Source organism: Trematomus bernacchii, unplaced genomic scaffold, assembly GCF_902827165.1.
Source record: "Trematomus bernacchii unplaced genomic scaffold, fTreBer1.1, whole genome shotgun sequence".
In the NCBI taxonomy this organism is placed as follows: Eukaryota; Metazoa; Chordata; class Actinopteri; order Perciformes; family Nototheniidae; genus Trematomus; species Trematomus bernacchii.
In genome coordinates, this window is record NW_022988066.1 from 303,300 (window position 1) to 316,002 (window position 12,703).

Below are 12,703 nucleotides of genomic sequence, written 5' to 3' on the forward strand. Positions count from 1 at the left end.
TGCAAAATAAGAAGCATCCGCCACTTGCAAATGTGCTCCCTCTTTCATCTTTTGGCTTTCTTATCCTTTTTCTCTTTTTCTATTCTTACTCGAGGGCATTTTTCTGAAGTCATTTGCAGACACTGAACCCAAAACCATGGCCGTACTGTGCTCTAGATAGAGAACAAGGCAGAGGAGAAAATATGCTACGTGTGTGTGTGTGTGTGTGTGTGTGTGTGTGTGTGTGTGTGTTGTATGATTGCGACTATGACAATCCCTAAGATGGTGGATGGACAGTCTTGCATGTTTTAAGCCTGCTGTGGCTGAGAGACAAAGGGGTGAAGGGGCAGAAAGAGAAGACAGCCGCAGAGAGAATAAAGTGTGGTTGTGGATGGAACAGATTGCTGTGTTTTGTGATTTTCCTTTCTATCTCGTGTGTCCACGGCCACCGTGGCCCCCTCCGAACAATCTCACTTAAAGACCAGAACACGGCATAAAATGTGCACCCAATCAAACCTCCACGCAAACCTTTTTCTCTTGAAAAGAGTTGGAAGGGGGGTATACTGGTAAATTATGGATCATTACAATCTGCAAAAATTACAGTTAATTGCTGCCACCTGCAAGGGGCTTTGACCCACTATGGAATTTTTCCATCATAAAAAAGCCATTTGCCCGTACACGCTTTTGCTCCCTCTCTCATAAGCACAAATAAAATGTGCCCATTACATTGGCTTTGGCTATATGTATGCTTCCTGATTATGTGTGTGTTTTTATGGCTTTAAATAGAAAGCCCCATATCACTCGTAAAACGGCTGCAATAACCTGGCCTCGCCTGTTCACTTTGCTTTGATTTGCTGCCTATACACACTTCCCCAACCCTGTCTTAATGTGTGAGCAGAGAGTGCATATGCATGAGGGGGAAAATAGATGCATTTTTGTGTTATTGTGAAGGACAAGCGGGGGAGATGGGTTTGGGGGAGGGGGGATTGCTAGAATGTCGTCTTCTCCTCCGAGACACAGCCACGTCCGTCAGAGGAAATAAAGCACTGAGGGAACGTGGAAGTGAAGGAAGGAGGGGAAAAGGAAGGTAGCAAAGTAGGGAGAGAAGTGTGGCGTGAAGGGGACATTCCTAATGACAACCCACCGCATTTCTGAAGGGCACAGCACTTCAAAGCCAGTCGTCAATTTATTTCCTTATGTATCAAAAACAGCATGTCTTGTGCTCTGCAATCACAAGCCCATTTATGAACATTTGACAAACCGCGCTCATGCCACAAGCATCGACAATAATTGTTATTCCCATCCAAACAGTGGACACATTGATTGGCATCAACCGACCGGACCAATGCTTGCCCAGATTCACAACAACGGCAGAAAGGATATCTAAATAAGCCCACAACTGTCCTTGATAGCTGTCCTCAAAGCAATCGAAGGACAGTTATTCAAAAGGAGAAAAGACGTTCTGACAGGGCCTTTGACGGCCTTGAAGGGTTTTCTTTCTTTGCTCGCAAGAAGAGCAGAGAACTGTGCGAGGGAGGAAGGATGATCTTATAAACGAGTCTGTCCTCTAATGGAATAAAAGGAGAGCTCCCTCTCACTCTCTCCGTCTGTTTCTCTCCTTCCATTAACTCTAAGTCTGTGGAGAGTTAGGGCTGGAGAGCAGGAGAGCTGGGGCTAATGCTGGATCTCCAGGTCCCTTTGAAATAGGATCAGCAGAGAGGAGAAACCACACTGACAACCCCTTAGCTGCCATTTCATGGCAGGGGCTGAAAGAGGGGACTTTGGGGGAGAGAAGGCAGAAAGCATACAGGAGAAATGAGAGAGGCCAGGAGGATCAAGAGCAGAAAAAGTGGAAGAGCGATAATCACGAAAAAAGAGAAATATAAAGAACTAAAAGAGGTAGAGCACAGAGGAGAGATGTAGAACAGCCAAAGGAAGAGAAAGGGGGTTTAACAACTCCTTCAAAGACATTTCAACACATTGCGACACAAAGCAGTCGGAGGTTATTATGGTGTCTACGGACACTGTGCCCTGCCCTTAGGAGGAGAATATGATCCAGGGCTCATGCAAAAAGAACAAGGCTGCTTACGCAAGGGCAGGGGGGAAGTTATTGTGCCCTAAACAGCAGACATGGTCACTTCTAGCTGCTGACAAAATATTCACACCGCCGGCCCAGACAGCAGTGTTGACCAGACAAAGCAATGCACACATGCAATCCAGGAGGCACAGGCATCATGTACACTTTGCTCATGCAGATTGCTCTATTGTTAGTCACCCAACCCCCCCCCCCCCCCCCCCAACACCAGCCTCACACGCATTCTCTCAATCACCACACACACGCATACACCCCCTTCCCCCTCTTGTCCCCTCAGCCTAAACACAAACAAACAAAACAACAGACGCCAAGACAATCATGACCTTGACCCCGCGTTGGCAGGTTAACAATGCGTTAAGGGATGGTCATCAACTGTCTCCTTCTCTTTTAATCTCTCAATCAAACTTTAGTTGGATCAATATTTAGGCTATTGGCGATTGGCTGACATCCCCGGTTGTGAGTGTTTGTCATTATTATTGAAGGTAGTTCAAAGTAGGATGGAAAACAGTGTGTATACATGGAACATTATTTCTTGTAACTTGGTTAAATAGGGTTATATTTTGACAAATACAGAATTTGCAATGTTCCGGAACAGTGCGTTAGTGAGCTTTGGTTTTGTTTGTTTCTCTTAGTCAGTTGTTAGGCTTACAGTGGCCGGTTGGAGGATTTGTATCGGCCAATACTAAATCAAACCCACCATGCATATATCTTTCAACTACCTCAAACTTTCCAGACATATATCCAAGAAGCTAGCAAACTTTTCCTTGACCCCTATTTTTTGTTTTGTCCTTGACCATGCCTGATAGCGGGCCCAGGCCGTCCTGCCTGGTGTGACCACGCAGCTCTCACTGATATTGGTCATTTAGCTAATGGAGGAACGAGCTAACAGGATTAGCTCAAAGGCCCTTCCAAAAGGAGAAGGAGGAAAGGGGAAGGCACAGAGACGGAGACATGGGGGACACAGCATGTCAACCGCCATTTCCCAAAGCTATCAGTCGCCTGGGCCTCTGGAGCACTTACACACACCTGAAAAGTGATTATGCTAATAGCGGGTCTTTGCCAATATTCATAAGTGTTTATAGGTGTTGGAGTGAGTGCCTTGGGAAGACAGAGGATTGTCAATACAGTGCCTCTTAAGAGTGCCTAAGCCGTAACTGGCGTTAATGTGATTACTACTCTGTTTATGTCATTAGGGTATTCACAGTCAGGGATTGGACAGGGGTGAAGGGGGGAGCAGGAGAAGACAGGTTGAGGAAGAAGGTGGGGAATTAGTAGATGCGCCAAGGAGGCCCCCATTAGGGCTGTTCTTAATTCAGTCATGACTTTCACCTGACTTAAAGGTCTGAATGGAAAATAATTTTCAGGGATTTCAGAGTGTTAGAGCAGCTTTATTTCATTACAATTGGTTGATGTTATATCAATCTGTGCATATGTTTGTCTTTGTGGAAGTACCTGATAGAGCAGCTGGCTGGCTTTGACCTTCCTCCTTACTCCTCTACCTCTCTGTGTTTGTCTATGTTTCCCTGCCACAGCACACACACCACGGCTCATACACTTGCTTCTTTGTCCCCGGCCAGACTGGTTGTGGTTCGCTCAGCCACTGGCCACAGACAAAAGGCCTGTTTGACCAACACTTGTTCCTGAGACAAAGCCGGAAATACGGTTTACTACACAGAAAGCCAGCCATGGAATAGAACAGGCCTAAATCCCAACACTTTTTACAAGTCTGATGTGGACTGGGGGCCTGGCTGCAACATAGCTGGTGTTTGGAGTCACACGTTACACAATTGCTAAGAAGCTGACCACTAACCACTACATACATGAATGGAGGAAAGACAGTTAGAACATATAAGAATGGAGAGCTAAGAGAGCAAAAGGCGGGGAAAGAGAGAGGTAGCTGGGGAGAAGAAAGGTCTAGCTGGCATGAACAAGCGCGGAGTGGAGGTGTAGATCTCCAGATAAAGATGCATGGTGGTCTTTGAGGGCTTGTGCCCAGTATAAAGTAATCTGCTGGCTGTGGCTTTGTCTCCAATCAGACTTTCACACTTCTTACCTTTCCTTTCCCCTTCTCCTGAAAGTTGATAAGAGCAACAGTGGAACTGAGGCGTCACTATGAGCCACTGAAGGAACTAGTATGGACAGATGGCATCCACACAGGGGCCTATGAATGCATGCACCATAAGACAAATGTGTGTGTCTGTACGTTAGCTGCAGGAGTGTTGCATGCGTGAGTCCCTAATGGGTAAGCAGGCGCATTTTTTGCGCGCACGACCACATGACTGTGTCCATGTCTGGATGCGCTCATGTGTGCGTGGACATTAGTATGTAACACACTTGCTACAATCATTTCAAAATTAGCATCGCTCTGCGCTGTCTGTTTCCCTCCGTAACCCTACTCCCTTTCATCTTTTCTCGGTTGAACTGCGTTTGAACTGACCATCCACCCCCCCAATCTATCCGTCCATTCCACGTCTTGCTTTCCCTCCATCTATCTGTTCCGGCTAAGCCCAGCTGGGTGGCTTTGTGCTTGGGTGCGGCTCGGTCCGGCAGACCTTATAATAGCCCGGGCCGGCCGCGTCTCTGATGCAGATCATTATTTGCTCTCTGCTTACCAGCGACGGTGGGAGGCCGCGCGCTGTTGTTTCTCATCCTAGCTCTAATGGTACAGTGAAAAGACCTCTGGGCTTCTAAGCTTAACCAGTCTAATTAAATGGACCATCGCTTATGTAAGCATCCGCGGAGATTATTTATTGAGTTGGGATCCGCTTCGCAGGATCAAACCGCCGTCAACAAAAAGCCAACGCTCAACGGAGTTGGTATTAAATAAAGGAGTGGAATCAAAGAAAACTGCAAACTGCCAAGTGTCAGTTTAAGCACACATATCCAGGTACATAAGAAGACTTAATCAAGCAGGTGTATTTTTGGACTCGGGCAATATCCCAGATGGGCGAGGAGTCTCTGAGCACTTCAGAGGGGAAATGTGAAAAGTGTTCTGTCAAAGCAAAGATAAGTCTCAATAAAATGCAGCATGAGGGGAGGAGGAAAGAGAAAAATATGCTAATAGGGAACTTAACAGAATACAACTAGGGCTGAAAATAACAATTATTTTCATTAGAAATCTATTCACAACGTTCTCAATTAATTGATTAAACTGTCAATAATAGGTCAGAAAACTGTGAAATCTATCCGTTCCTGTTTCTCAGTGCCCAAGGTGTTTTCTTTAAATATCTTGTTTGTCTAAAACCCAGAGATAATCAGTTTATACAAAACAGAGAAAAGCAGAAAGATCCTAAAAACACAATTCTTTGCTAGTTTTCAATAAAACATAACTTGAAACAATGATCCAAACAGTTTCCCATTAATATTTAGTTGATTGTGTGATCGCTTCAGCTCTAAATAAAACAGAATAAGAGGGAGACAACGTCTTCGCCTTTTTTTTTCAAAATGCAGGCCGCAGCATTCAGATGAGAGCCTCCGCTGTCTTTCCTTACAAGCATCATCCCTGTTTGAAGTGTACAGACAAGAAAGCCTCCGTAAGACATGAGGCCAGCTGCCTGAGCTTCACTATCTCTGCATAGCTCAGCTTATGACAGCCTGGCGTCCCTGCAGAAAGGATGGAGGGGGACCAGGGAGGTCGACTAGCTGCACATTTCTGCATAAATCTCCAGATAGATAGCATCAGGAGAGCAGAAACAGGGGAGGCAGGCAGGCAGCGGAGGATGATAAGGCCCCCGGGGCAGGGCATTCGACACTGTCAAAACTGTTTCGTCCGTGGCTATTGGACGAGTGGAGCGCGTTATGAGCCTGCATACCATTTGCCGGGACGCGATTCAGCTTCACCGGAGCATACAGGGCCCCGTATCTGACCTCTCCTGCTTTCCCTCTCTTCATTCTTCACAGACATGCAGGGAGCTGGACAGAACAGCAGTAACACCGCATGGAGAAGGACTATGAAGATCTGAAGTGCAGACATTACAGTCACATTACTATACAGCTCTGATGATCAACAGCTTTACTGGTGAATATTCCGAGCAACTCGAGGCACTAACAGAAATCCTGAGGAGCCAACATGTCAGTCGCAGTTACATCGCCACAAACAACTACAACATACTGTATGTTGAAGCGAGCGGCACTGGCAATTCAGATACAAATCAAAGCTGTCAGACACTTAACAGTACAATCATTATATCCCACAAAGAACTCAAAGATGACCTCATAACTTGATTGTAGCATAGAAACAATGTAAAGGAGAGTATAAAGAAAAACTAGACTATCAGATTTCTAAGTCTATATATGTTAATTTCATCTTTAAATCACTGCCAGGTATACATCATAAAAGAAAATAGTTTCGCGGACCCACTTAGATACCTCACAGCCAAAGCCATGTCGCCTCCTTGTACCAAATATGAATGAACTATATTTATCAAAGACATTCCAACAGTTGCACTTCCCCGCTTGCTAATTCTAAACATGGTGAGTTAAGTATTTTCACATACTTTAATGAACCAGAGTCTTACTATCTAGCCACTACTAAAACCGAACCTCTTTTAAAAGCATTACTGCCAAAACCAAAACTCAGTAACGCATAGTTCTGTTATATCGCAAATTCTGTATTTCTCAAAATAATTACTGTTTATTTTTGTTTGTAAAGTTAAGACAATATGAAGTTGTTTTTTGGTTGTTTTGTCCACCCACCGTATGTTTAGTCCCATATAGTGGACTTACTAAATTTGAAATTACTAGCAAGCTGGCAAAACTCTAGCCTTATACATATACATTGCCATACACTCATATAATGTGTTCAAACGTAGGGATGAAACAATATGTAGAGGAAAATCAAAATGAAGGGGTTAATACAGCCACATGTAAACAAAAAGAAAGTGAAGAAAAGCTAAGGAGGGGGCAGTGAGGGTTAGAGGCTTTGCCTGATCTACAGGCACAGACCTGCAGTCAGAGTATCTGACCCCCCACACACACTGGACTGGGTAAACACTTCAGCCCGTCTGGAGGATAGAGTCATTCCCTCCTGCTCTCCATCCCTCATGCTGTCTTCCATTGACGCTATTTCCTTAACACGCTCTGATGACAGCACTGAGAGACGTTAAAGTGGCTCTGTCTTATCACACACACATACACACTTACCCCAACACACATGAACACAGTTTCTCCCTCACCTTTCCTTTCACCTCTGAAATACTCTCAGGCAAATAGTTTCTCGTAATCTTCTTTTTCTCTGAAGCTGAAAGGTACACTACCTTAACACCTGTGCAACGATACACCTCTCATCTCATCCACCCACTCATTTAGTGCCGGGCAGATCTCAAAATCTATCAGGCCAGTGTGTACAAGTCTTTTTTTCCCTCCTCCTGCCTTTGCCTGAGGTGCTCCTTCACTGTAAATAATATTTCCAGAGAAAGTGAGACACATAGAAAGGAAAAAGGAGAGGGGGCAAAACAGGGAAAGATACTCATCATTATCTTAATCTCTGTGGGACGGAGCTGAAGGTGGAGAGGATTGATGGTCTGTGTTTGAGGGTTTGCACCTGGATCGCCTGTAAAATACCCCACTTTTATGACCTGGTGCTCAAGCGGAAGTGCTGTTAGAAAACACAAAGTTACTACTTATGTTGACCTCAGTTGTTTGTTCCTGTACTTGTTCCCAGAAGCCCCGAGAGTTCTAAAGCATGGGCCATCATTTAGACACTCGTGAACTCGTGGGTTGTTTTAAACATGCAGTTATTTTTCACCCTGCCCTACCACCTCAGGGTGAGAAGACCAGGGCATGTGAGCTTGGGCCAACCATAGAAGTTCGTTATGCATACGAGCCTCAAGGCATTGTGGAGGGACATGGCACTTTAAAAACAAGAGGGCCAGTGTGTTGGAGTGTCCCGTGGCCCGGAGCTGTGGAGGCTGAGGGTTTAACACGCGTCCCATCTGCTGTGTGTGACTGTGCACACGGTGGTCGAGTGGTTAAGGAAGCATCAATAGCCGGACTCTTTAGATGGAGGGGTATCTCAGGGTCGGATGTAGCTCGCAAATCCAATTTCCTTAGAACCAGATAAGTGAAATTCAAGAGAGATATGCTTGTGCATGTAGTGACCGCAGGACTGAAGTCTGGACTTGGATAAAAGAGAACTGTATCACAAGTTCAGCGTGTTCGTTGGGGCAGTATCACAAGTTAAATTCACTGTCATAATGAGTAAGGTCTAAGACACAAAGTTCCCACAGCCTCGAACAGTAAGTCCCAACCAACCATCAATTCATGCAACCCTACAATTCCTGTTTCATTACTAATTAATCGAGGAGAAAACAGTGCTGGGCCACTTCTCAACCCAAACGCTTTTCAAAACCCTGATTCAAATTGCAAAATGGCCTCCTGTTTGCCCTAATTCAAGACATTCTGACGAAAGCAGGAAAAGACGTGGCACAGGGAGGAAGTGGTCAGATATAAAACGTACAAATGTTTCCTTCAGTGCTCAAGGAGTTGACAATAAAACTAGACCTGCCCTAGAGGATTGATACCAACCAGGGCCACACCTTTTATGACATGTTGTTTTGGACGAATGCCCAAACCAAATGGTTGCCAAATCAAATGGGTCAATGTTGGATTGTAAATGACAGGGCGCAATATTGTTTCTCAAGACTGTACCGTACCAGCCAGGCAGAAGACTTTGGCGGTTAGAACAGGTTGGATGCAGCCAGTTATTACCTACATGTAACGTTTACTATCAATAACAGTTCGCAAGATGGATGGGCATCATAGAGCATGCCTTGCCTTAGCTTGGCAATGGCAGGCCACGCTCTACACAATTCTTCATCTCAGAGGCTCCCCCGTACCAGATTCCTGCCTACTAATTGAAGACATGTGGTCTGATCAGACGCCATAGCAACGCAAGAGAGGAAGTAAAATGGTGGACAATAGGACCCAGAAAGTTACCACCCCTCTGTGTTCGGAAAATTCTACATGTATATCAGTGATACGTTGAAATTTGCGGGACTGTAAGAATGATTTGACAGATAATTGTGTCTTTACAGTTACATCTTGTGCACGCTGACACTGGCCTGTTAAAAATACAGCATGTGGACCCTTCCGCTTATTCTCCCTGGAGGTGCGTCAGGAACATGCATAGGTCCAAGCAGTAGCGAGCGTGATATTAATTAAGGAAGCCAACCTGTAGGTTCCTTTGTGCCCAGCTGTAGAGCATAAATCAGGCTTTTAACAAGGCTAGGGCCCTAAGATCTCAAACCGTGCTGGAATGCTACCTGCACAGCCATGCCAAAAATCTGTCTGGGTCTAGCTCCTATAGATCACTATGTTTATAAGGAGGGCTATAGCGACCTACCCTGGGGAGGGAGAGAGAGGGCGGAGCAGAGGTGCAGAAAAGGAGGGTGGCAAAAGGGGGGGGGGGAGCTATTTCTATTCGGTCATCAGGTTTAAGTAAACGTGTGTGTGTCGCAGTGTTAGTGTACAAGAATGCATGTGTGTTGCAAGTACGCATCATGTGCCGCACCACAACAAGTTTTTATGGGGGTTGTTTGTAGGAAGGGAAAAATAATAAGACACACGGAGCTAATAGGAGACATGAACATAGAGACCAAAGATGGGAGAGGGGAGGAGGGCACTAACAGGTACAAAAGCAAAGAGTCAAGGAGCCATCAGCAAAAACAATACATTCCTTTTCCCTCCCTAGACATACACGTCTTAGAGAAACGTTAAAATGAGCTTTTAGACTTCGGAGAGAGTTGATGAACAGGATATGTGAAGGAAGCCAGTGTGCCTTTTGGTGACAGAAGGATTTATTCACAGACAGCTGCAGGAGAGGACACACATAAGTAAAGACTGACTGACTTGTTGAATGGCAGGCTGAGTCCACCTTCAAGCTATTGTTTTGGCACAGAAAGGGTCCATGAACTCAGACATTCCTCAACAGGCAGTGGCAAGACATACTTCCAAACAGCTAAATACACAGGCATGATGCAGCATATCATGTAGCCACACAAAAGGGTCAGAGATCTAGCTAAAGCAATGTGTTGCACTGTACTGTAGTTTATTGTCATATGCATTCAATTGTACAGCAGCACTTTCTAATGCGATGCCTACACTCTTGGAACGCTTACCATCTAACCAACCGTAAATAAATAAGTCAGTGTGGAAGTGCGGAAATTTGGATTAATGGCTGATCAGGGGATGGGTAGAACTGGTTTCTCCGGCTACGCTCTGCAGCACCACCTGAGATTTATGGGCCAGATGTTTGTGCCATTGCTTCTTGAACAGACTATAAAACTTCATTTGCAGAAGGCTCCAGTGGAGTCTAAATGTAAGGCGTCACAGACATTTTTGCTGCGCTGATGCAAATGTCAACTCCGAATGATTAGAAAATGTAATTAACAAACGGCTTTCATTATTATATTATGAAGGCATTCTTGTGCACAACCGCAGTTTCTCCCCTTTCTGCTTTCCCTCTCTCATGTCACTTGCACAATGACAGCCCTGAGAGGAATGTGGCTCCACTCATTGCCCACATGAACTCAGGTTCTCAAGATCCACCCTGTCATTTTGAGAGCGGCTGACAACCTGTGACTGACGCAGAGGTCACTGGGGCATCGGCCCCAGCGGACTGCTTGTGTTGCATTCCCAGAAATGAACTTTGTTAGGCTTGCGCAAGGTCAAACTGTAAAGATCCTATATGGTCATTCCATACATGTTCAGCTGATATGCTACAGACGGTGCCGAGAGGAGAACATTTTGCAGGCGACCAGTCGGCTATCTCATGTACCTTTGACCCAGATGTATAGGTATATAAAGACATAAAAAGATATGTTTGCTCTTAAAACACATGGCCTTTATTGCTCTCGTCCGGTTTCATCACCTTTGCAGTGCACAGAGAGGTAGCTGATGAAAAGAGGAATTAGGGGCAGTGAAAGAACATGGATATAATCTGAAGAGGAAGGGGTGTAGTTGAAGGGTGTCAAGAATGGCGTAAAAAGCTGCCGAGAGAGGAAGAAGGGAAAAACAAAAGAGTGGTGGACAGCTTTACACTGCAGCACCCCATTCTAGATTACATTAGTGGCAGCTGCTTCCTTTGTGTGGTTTTATGGCCAGGCACCAAGAAAAAGCTGCTAAAATTTCATTTAATCTGCTGCAGAAACTCAAGTGTCTGTCTGTACGCCACTCAAACAAGGGGGCCTAAAAGCACCATGCTCTCGGATAACTGAGGCAAAATAACGCTAATAATATCTCTGTCCGTGGCCATACAAGCAGACATTTTGTGTAACCAAAGAGGGCCTGCCTGTGCCGCCGGTGCATGGGAAACTGGCCCACTCACCCAGTCCAGGGGCAAGCCCTTAATGGTGGGTGAGGGAGCCAGACAACGTCCCCCTTCTTCCCTCCTTCTCTCCCCTCTTTATCTCCACCTCCTGTTCATCCTTCCAAGTCATTAGCTTATGTTAATCGGTAAAACTACCAAGAGTGACCCCCAATTTCATTTAGTATGCCACTATACTTAACACCAGATGACGACGCAGCTGGTACAAGTGATTTATTTAAGGTAAAACTAATTGTATGAGGGAGCCTATATTTGGTGATGATATATATCAGTTGCATACAGTGCAGACTGTGATTTAATCAAATCCAATCTTCGTGAAAGGAATGTATCTAAATTCATAATCAAAATAGATTTTTGGAACACTCTCTCACTCTTCTGTTCATACTTTTTATTCTATGTTGAAATGTGCTTTGTAACAGTAATGTTTTTACCATATGAGCTCTAGACGCCAAAAGACTTTCACCAAAAACCTAAGTCCATTCAGTGGCCCAAAGGCTAATGGGATCCGAACCATAATTAAACAAGCCACAAACAAAATGATCCAATAAAGAGTCATACCAGCATTATCCTTTAACAACAAATGCTATATCTCAACTGCCTACTCAATATCCTGCTCTTAAAGTCCCAGATACCCAAAAGTAAACACAAAAAAGGCCCCACAACGTCCTGCTGGCTGCATTAGCTCGATGCAGGGATGAAGCTTTGACAGCGGTGGTAACTGACAGAAAGCAGAGGTACAGGCAGCGGTTAGGGCCAGCTTCCTTCCTGGGCTTTGGGTTCACAAAGCGACGTGTCCACGTACGTCCACATACATTCAGATAAACTGTGGGGAAATAGGGGGGGTTGGAAGAGAAGGGTCTGTTGCCACTGCTGCTGTAGCTCAAGGCTAAAAGAGGAGGAGATGCAAGGGGCCCCTTTCCTTCGACCTCTCAGATAATAAGATGGCATGAGTGAGGAGAGCTAAAGCGGGGTGGGGGAGGAAGATGGAACTGACAGGAGCCAGTTGGTCAAAGCACTATGCAAAGATAGCAAAGATAGGGAGGTGGGGAGGGGAGGTGACTGTCCGAACCAGATCTCTGCTCCCTCCGTCTGAATTGGGCAGACCACAGATGAGGAAAGTAAGCTCGGGACTTTTCTCCCACAGGAGCCGGTCTTACTGGCAAACAGCTCATCCTCTCGGGTTCAGCTTAAGCTTAAAAGACTGACACCAGTGTGTGAGAATAATGACAATGAAGTAAGGACACCACATAAGTGGAAGCATTTGTCATACCTAGTGTAGACAGGCAAGTTCTTCACTGTCAAAT

General features: G+C 45.3%; 1 protein-coding gene across 1 annotated transcript in view; it reads right to left on the reverse strand.

The window, feature by feature from the left end:
• The window catches only part of LOC117474725 (B-cell lymphoma/leukemia 11A-like), a 37,643-nt gene that overhangs the window by 6,225 nt on the left and 18,715 nt on the right, over nt 1-12,703 (reverse strand). The gene's annotated exons all lie outside the window — the stretch shown is intronic.